This window comes from Macrobrachium nipponense, chromosome 27, assembly GCF_015104395.2.
Source record: "Macrobrachium nipponense isolate FS-2020 chromosome 27, ASM1510439v2, whole genome shotgun sequence".
Taxonomy (NCBI): domain Eukaryota; kingdom Metazoa; phylum Arthropoda; class Malacostraca; order Decapoda; family Palaemonidae; genus Macrobrachium; species Macrobrachium nipponense.
This window is the reverse complement of record NC_087216.1, coordinates 22,093,620-22,101,119: the sequence shown is the minus strand read 5'-3', so window position 1 is coordinate 22,101,119 and position 7,500 is coordinate 22,093,620. Positions and strand designations below refer to the sequence as shown.

General features: G+C 33.7%; 1 long non-coding RNA gene across 1 annotated transcript in view; it reads left to right on the top strand.

Moving 5' to 3' along the window:
• The window catches only part of LOC135200900 (uncharacterized), a 486,387-nt gene that overhangs the window by 467,997 nt on the left and 10,890 nt on the right, over positions 1 to 7,500 (top strand). The window contains exon 5 of the long non-coding RNA XR_010311393.1: positions 1 to 202. This exon is cut by the window's left edge and continues 27 nt beyond it. This is a non-coding gene — a long non-coding RNA (uncharacterized LOC135200900). The remainder of the gene's footprint in view (positions 203 to 7,500) is intronic.

Below are 7,500 nucleotides of genomic sequence, written 5' to 3'. Positions count from 1 at the left end.
ACTTGAAAGCATCGCACCCTGACCCTCCATCGCAAATGAAACTGACGAACGAGAGACGATTCAAGACCCTTTATACAGTTCACTTAAGACCCTCTAACGTGACTCGAATTCCCTACCACCAATGCACTTAGGGCTGAGAGGGCGGCGGCCGGCCCAAGTATTCTATAACATATACTCCCTGATGCAAAATTGTATTGCTGCGGTAAGTTCCCTCACATTTTATTGCAAGTGTTCTAAATGTTGCAAATGTGCACTTTCGTGGATATGAGTTTTGGTGGGTTCGAGAGAGCAAATGGCGGTCGAAAACGAGTAGCAAATATTGTGGTTATGTCAGTTTGTTTCTGTGGAGTTATGTTTTATTACATTACAATATATTTATATATAATCTATATATATATATAATATATATATATATATATATATATCTATATATATATATATATATATGTCACGTATGTTGTCTTTCCCTTTCAAACCATCCCCCTGTTAAGAGAGTCATTTTGTTTCTCTGAAGTTATGTTGTTTTATTCCAATATATATATATATATATATATATATATATATATATATATATATATATATATATATATGTAAAATATGTCTACTGTCACGTATAATGTCTTTCCCTGGATCTACCCCTCCCCCTTCTCCCTTTCACCTCCTCCTCCTCCTTCTCTCTCTCTCTCTCTCTCTCTCTCTCTCTCTCTCTCTCTCTCTCTCTCTCTCCGGTGGTCCGAAATTCGATTCTCGGCCCGGCCAACGCGGAATCAGAGGAATTTATTTCTGGTGATAGAAATTCATTTCTCTACATAATGTGGTTCGGATCCCACAGTAAGCTGTAGGTCCCGTTGCTAGGTGACCAACTGGCTCCTAGCCACGTAAAAATATCTAATCCTTCGGGCCAGCCCTAGGAGAGTTGTTCACCAGCTCAGTGGTCTGGTTAAACTAATATATACTTAACTTTCTCTCTCTCTCTCTCTCTCTTTAGATGATGGTTTAATTGGTCTAAAGCAACTTGAATTCCCAGAACGTGAACTGAGCTGAGTTACAGAAGTTGCAAAACCTCATTCGGAATCTGAACATTTGGATATTCTGACAAAGAGAAAAGTCAATAAATAGGGAAACACCGATTTTAGACTGAGTATTAGAAATATTAATAGCAGAAAGATGAAGAAATATGGAGTGACTGGAGAAGAACTTGGCTCAAATAAGCCATTAATAAAAGGTCGAGAAATCTGAATAAGTTACCATTAACAATGACAGATGTACAATAAATAAGTATACAGAAAAAGGGAATCTATATGCAGGAACTTTGCCTAAGAGCCATATGCAAGACGCTGTCAAATGCCTTAGGGATATCGATATCCAGGACTGAAGTTTCTCCTGCTGATTGCGGAGAGAATATTACCAAACCGTATCAGTATCATGGGAAGATGAGTTCCCCGTAGATCTATCCTTTATTATTATTATTATTATTTTTATTATTATTATTATTATTATTATTATTATTATTATTATTATTATTATTGATATGGATGAAATTGCGTCGCACAGAAACAACTGGATATCAGAAATATCATATACACTGTTTGTTCGGATTTATTCATCCATGAATAGTAAAAGTAATAATAAAAATTAAAAAGGAAAAATTGCCCTTTTTCCTACACAGATGACACAAGTGAAAATGATCTCACGTTCGAAAATTGAAACTAATCTGTTATACTTTTAAATGTTCCATTTCATCCAAAATGGTGGTAACATGTTTTTAATTGTAGTGGCTGTCATAATAGCGATATATTGTTGACTGTCTTCGCTTCTTTATTTTGGTTGTCTTTCTTCGTTTTTTTCTTTATATTGGTTGGCTTTCTTCACTTTTTTTATTTTGGTTGACTTTCTTCATTTTCTTCTTTATAATGGTTGGCTTTCTTCACTTTTTCCTTTATTTTGGCCGACTTTCTTCGTTTTCTTCTTTATAATGGTTGACTTTCTTCACTTTTCTTTATATTGGCAGAGTTTCTTCGCTTTATTCTTTATTTTGACTGACTTTCTTCGCTTATTCTTTATTTTTGGTTGACTTTCTTCGCTTTATTTTAGTTGACTCTACGCTTCCGTCTTTATTTTTGGTTGACTCTCTTCGCTTTCTTCTCTTTTGTTTGACTCTCTTCTTTACTTTGGTTGACTTTCTCCCTTTCTTCTTTATTTGGTTTGACTTTCTTCGCTTTCTTCTTTATTTTGGTTGACTTTCTTAGCTTTCTTCTCTTTTGTTTGACTTTCTTTTTTATTTCGGTGACCTTTCTCGCTTTCTTTATTTTAGTTGACTTACTTCATTTCCACAGCTCCTTTTTTCGGAAATGCTCGTCCCTTGTTCCAACATTCCACCCCCCACCCGCTCCCCCTTTGCTAAAGTCATTACCTTCAGATCCCAGTCTTTGATTAAATGAAAGCTACTCTTTCTCGGTAACCTTTGTCCTGAAGCTTCTTCAGTTGTGTGGGTTTGTGAATAACTTTTTTGTAGTTGAGTTTTTCAACCTGGGTTTTCACTTTTCCCACTGTTTATGTTCTCTACGTACGACCATTAACTTTTTTCAGTTTTTTCTCACAAAAAGAGAACAGCAGCGTATCATGTTCTGTGATAGTGCGGTCTTCTAAAAATAACTAAAAATAACGTTTCTTTTTTTCAATGGCAGTTTACGTTTATGCATTTTTTTTTTTTTTTTTTTTTTATGTAGATCGACCTTTATACATTTTTTGGAGGTGATTTCTGAGCATATGCATGTTCTGGTTGTGTATGTGTGTGTGTGTTTTTGTTTTATTTTTTTAAGAGTATTTTCTACCTAACACTCTTTTTGCAATAATTTTTTTTTTTTGCAACTTTACTGTCACGAAACTTTATTTTATATAAAATTAAAAATATTATTATATTATTATTATTATTATTATTATTATTATTATTATTATTATTATTATTATTATTATTATTATTATTATTATTATTCGAACATCAACAACAGAATTACCTAGTTGGGCTGTTGAGCGCTTCCTTCATTTGCGTTCAGATGCTTACTTCGACGGATTTTTATAGTCATAATGTTCACTTGACTGAAGATGAACCTAGCAATAAATTATTCATTAAAGGCCTTATACGCACATGCGATATTATTGTGGACCTGCAACCATTGTCATCAATTTTGACACGGAATTTTGTACCCATTATTATTATTATTATTATTATTATTATTATTATTATTATTATTATTATTATTATTATTATTATTATTATTATTATTATTATCATGCCCCTCAGGTCTTTTAGTTGTAATACTTGCTGAGGACATTAGTCTTCTTTTCCAATATTGACATGAAGCGTTTATATGATTTTTTTATTTATTTACTCGTATTTGACTCATATATTTCTCAATTCAATTATTTTCTCACAGTGATTACTTACTGTTCAGAATATTTTTTTTTCTCTTTGGCGTCAGGTATATTTTTCCAGTTTCTGCTGATGTTTTTCATAATCTTCCTCTCGTTTTTCCTACCATTTTTCAACATTTCCTATTTTTCCTGTAATTATTCCTTCTTGTTTTACAATAATTTGTCCTGTTTTACTCTTGTTTTTCCCTGTAAGTTTTCATTTTTTTCCTCTTCCTCTTGTTTTTCATTAATTTTTCTTTATTTTTCTCGTTATATTTCTTTATTTTCCTCTTGTTTTTCACGTAAGTTTTCTTTATTTTCCTCTTTTTTTCCTGTAAGTTTTTCTTACTTTCCTCTTGTTTTCCCGTAGTTTTTCTTCATTTTCGTCTTGTTATATCTAACGTTTTCTTTATTTTCCTCTTGTTTTTCATGTAAGTTTTTCTTATTTTCCTGTTCATTTCCCGTAGTTATTCTGCATTTCCGTCTTGTTTTATATAACGTTTTCTTTATTTTCCTCTTGTTTTTCCTACGTTGTTATTTATTTTCCCCTTGTTTTTCATGTAATTATTCCTGTTTTCCCAACAATTATCTTCTTTCATATTTTGCTTCTTCGTACTCGGCGACAAACTCGCTATTTCATGAGCAATTTTTTTTTCATAGTAAATTTTTTGGTGCTGGACAATTTTTCGCATTTTTCTTCTCTCACGCTAGTTTTCCTTTCACAGTCAACTTTTATTTCTATTTTTATCTCTTTTGCTGTCTTTTTTTTCCGTGGAACCCTACGTTTTGTTTAGAGCTTTCGTTTTTTGTTTGTTAATTTTTTACTTCGTTTCTTTTAAATAATTTTATTCAATATTCCGGTTTTTACTTGTTCGACGTCTTCACTCTAAAGTCGCGTCAATATCATGATCTAAGGGACTCTCTCTCTCTCTCTCTCTCTCTCTCTCTCTCTCTCTCTCTCTCTCTCTCTCTCTCTCTCGGGTCCTTTTTCCATTTATCCTCATATCACAGTTTTATTTCTGGACATCTTTTTACTGTGATTCTAACAGCGATGAAATATGAATTTGAGTACTGTAAGTCTCTCTTTAAGGAAATGAGTAAACATTTTTATTCATTTTCTTAATGTCTTACTTTATAATGATTTTATTTTACTTGCACGTATATACAGAACAAATGGCATTTTTCCATTGTCATTTCTTCTTATCTTTCATTTTTATCTCTAGTCTGTAAAGCAGTGTTCCTTACAGGGGACTTCTGTTATGCAGAGGTTTATTTTTATTAATCTGTATGGTAGTGTTATTATTATTATTATTTCTTGTCACTTACCCGTCATGTCCCTGTCACTTAGCTTTCACTTCCCATCACTTCCTGTCACTTCTCATAGTTTTCTGTCACTTCCTGTCATGTACTATCACTTCCTGTCATATCCTGTCACTAGCCGTCATGTCCTGTCCCTTCCCATCACTTCCTGTCACTTCCTGGCGTTCTGGAGCTGAATATTTTAACGTTCAGTCAAAGAAATAGAAGAAGAAGATGAAGGAGGGTGGGAAAGAGAAAATATTTTGTAAAGGGACTCTCTGGGTGGACGAGAGAAAGGGGGGGAGGGGGATGGGAGCGAGAAGGAGGGAGCCAGAAGTCTCCAAATGGAGAAAGCCGAAGGAGTATTGTTGGTGCTCTCTCTCTCTCTCTCTCTCTCTCTCTCTCTCTCTCTCTCTCATCATACACATACTCTCTCTCTCTCTCTCTCTCTCTCTCTCTCTCTCTCTCTCTCTCTCTCTATATATATATATATATATATATATATATATATATATATATATATATATATATATAGATGCTTAATCTATCTCTCCCTTTATATGTTTCTCTCTCTCTCTCGCCTCTCTCTCTCTCTCTCTCTTTATATATATATATATATATATATATAATATATATATAAATATATATATATATATATATATATCTGCTTAATCTATCTTCCTCTAGATGGCTTTGCTCTCTCTCTCTCTCTCTCTCTCTCTCTCTCTCTCTCTCTCTCTCTCACACACACACAGGCGCGCGCGCGCGTGCGCTATTGAAATTTGAAGAAAAAATAAAGGAAAAAGACCAAAACATTACTTGTGATAAAGTAATATAAAATGCTCAGTTTACCAACAATTCACTCATAACAGGAGATCGAAACACGACATCCACAAAATAACATAAAGAAAAAAAATGATTGAGAGAAACGTAACGATTTCATCTGGCGTCGCATCTTGCAAGAAGCAAGACGCAGAGAGTGAGTCGTCGCTGACCCCTCGGCCTGATAGACCTTGCATGAGGCAGCGGGGAGACTCAAAGGTCAAACCAGGGGACTGAAGATGTCTCGACCTTAAAGCTCTACTGGCCAATCCCGAGGTCCGGGGTCGGGTCGAATCGGTGATTCGAAACGAGAGAGAGAGAGAGAGAGAGAGAGAGAGGAGAGAGAGAGAGAGAGAGAGTGAGAAACTTATGTAAAGAACGGAAAGATGTATTGCTAAGTCTTCCAGAGTCAGTACAGAAATTATATTGTTAGATATTCGGGTTGAAGGGGACAGAGACAGAGAGAGAACTTATATGGAGGAGATATAGGTGAACTGAAAAGCGATACAGACTATTCAGAAAGTATATAGTATATATTTGAATGGAAGAGAGAGAGAGAGAGAGAGAGAGAGAGAGAGAGAGAGAGAGAACGCCACGATCTAAAAGGCAGCTAGCCCAGGAAGATGTAGGAGGGCCAAGTGGGAGCTACATTAAGGTTTTTTTTTTCATCTTTTTTTTCACGAATGGCTGAAGGCCATTAGACTTTTAACCGCGTCTTGTGGACCGGAGGTCGACGAAGGGAGAAGTTTTTACGAAATTCTCCATTAAGGGCGATTGTTATGTTTGCTTTGATGGCTCGAGTCTATTCTCTACACGGCGATGACAGTCCTGAGTGCCTAATTGAGGAGGCTTTTGTGATTCGAAGATTAAAATCTAATTTCTTGGTTTTAATATAATTTCGGATGTAAAGGATTCATATGTGCTAACCTGGGTTGTTTCGCTTCTGATAATAATAAATAGTAATAATAATTTTGCAAGGGCTCCATTTTTTTTTTTTTGCTTCATTATGATGATGATGATAATATAATAATAATGATAATTTTACAAGGGCTCCATTTTTGTGCTTCATGATAATAATAATAATAATAATAATAATAATTTTACAAAGGTTCTATTTTTTGTTTTCCTTATAATAATAAAATAATAATATAATAATAATAATAATAATATAATATAATAATAATATAATAATGAATAATAAAAAGACTAATAATATCAATAACAATAATAATGATAATAATAATAATAATTTTACTCTTATTTTTGAGAGACACAAGTATATCTCGAAAGTTATTGGAGTTACTCTTCTAATCATCAACACTTCTTCAATTAATTATCAAGCTTATCATCAAATATTTTACCCTAATGAACGCCCAGAGATTCCATTCAAAGTCTGAACTTTCATCCTTGCTTTTTTCCCCTGAGTGATGCGAATCTGCAGAGATGTGATTAATTTAGGTAATTGCAAAAATTCATCTTTTTTATGGTGAAAAACTTATTTATTATGAGAAATCCAATATCGGTTATGCTGTTCAAACAGAAAAAGTTTTTGCTAATGGATTCCAGGCATTATTTGATATCATTCCTCGATTGGTCATAATATCGGATGTCTTTTTTTTTTTTTTTTTTTTTTTTTTTGTCTATGGATAAAAAATTTATCATTAAGTTAATGCCTAAGTTGCACAATTCTTAGGGTGGTTCTGCTCATGTCATGAACATGTCGGTGACTTATTGCATGCGCATCACAAATAGGTTGAATACAAGTAAACAAGTTATTGGCCATCACAACTAGTGCTCTATGCAGTTACCCAGCATTTACCAAAATTTTTTTTATCTATATTCGGTCGTTGACACGTCGTTAACTTGTTGTGATATGTATACGATAAGTTGCCGATATGCAACATACAGTATAACTTGTCTTAAGCACAGGCTACTTATACATATCACAAACTTGTTGAAAACAAG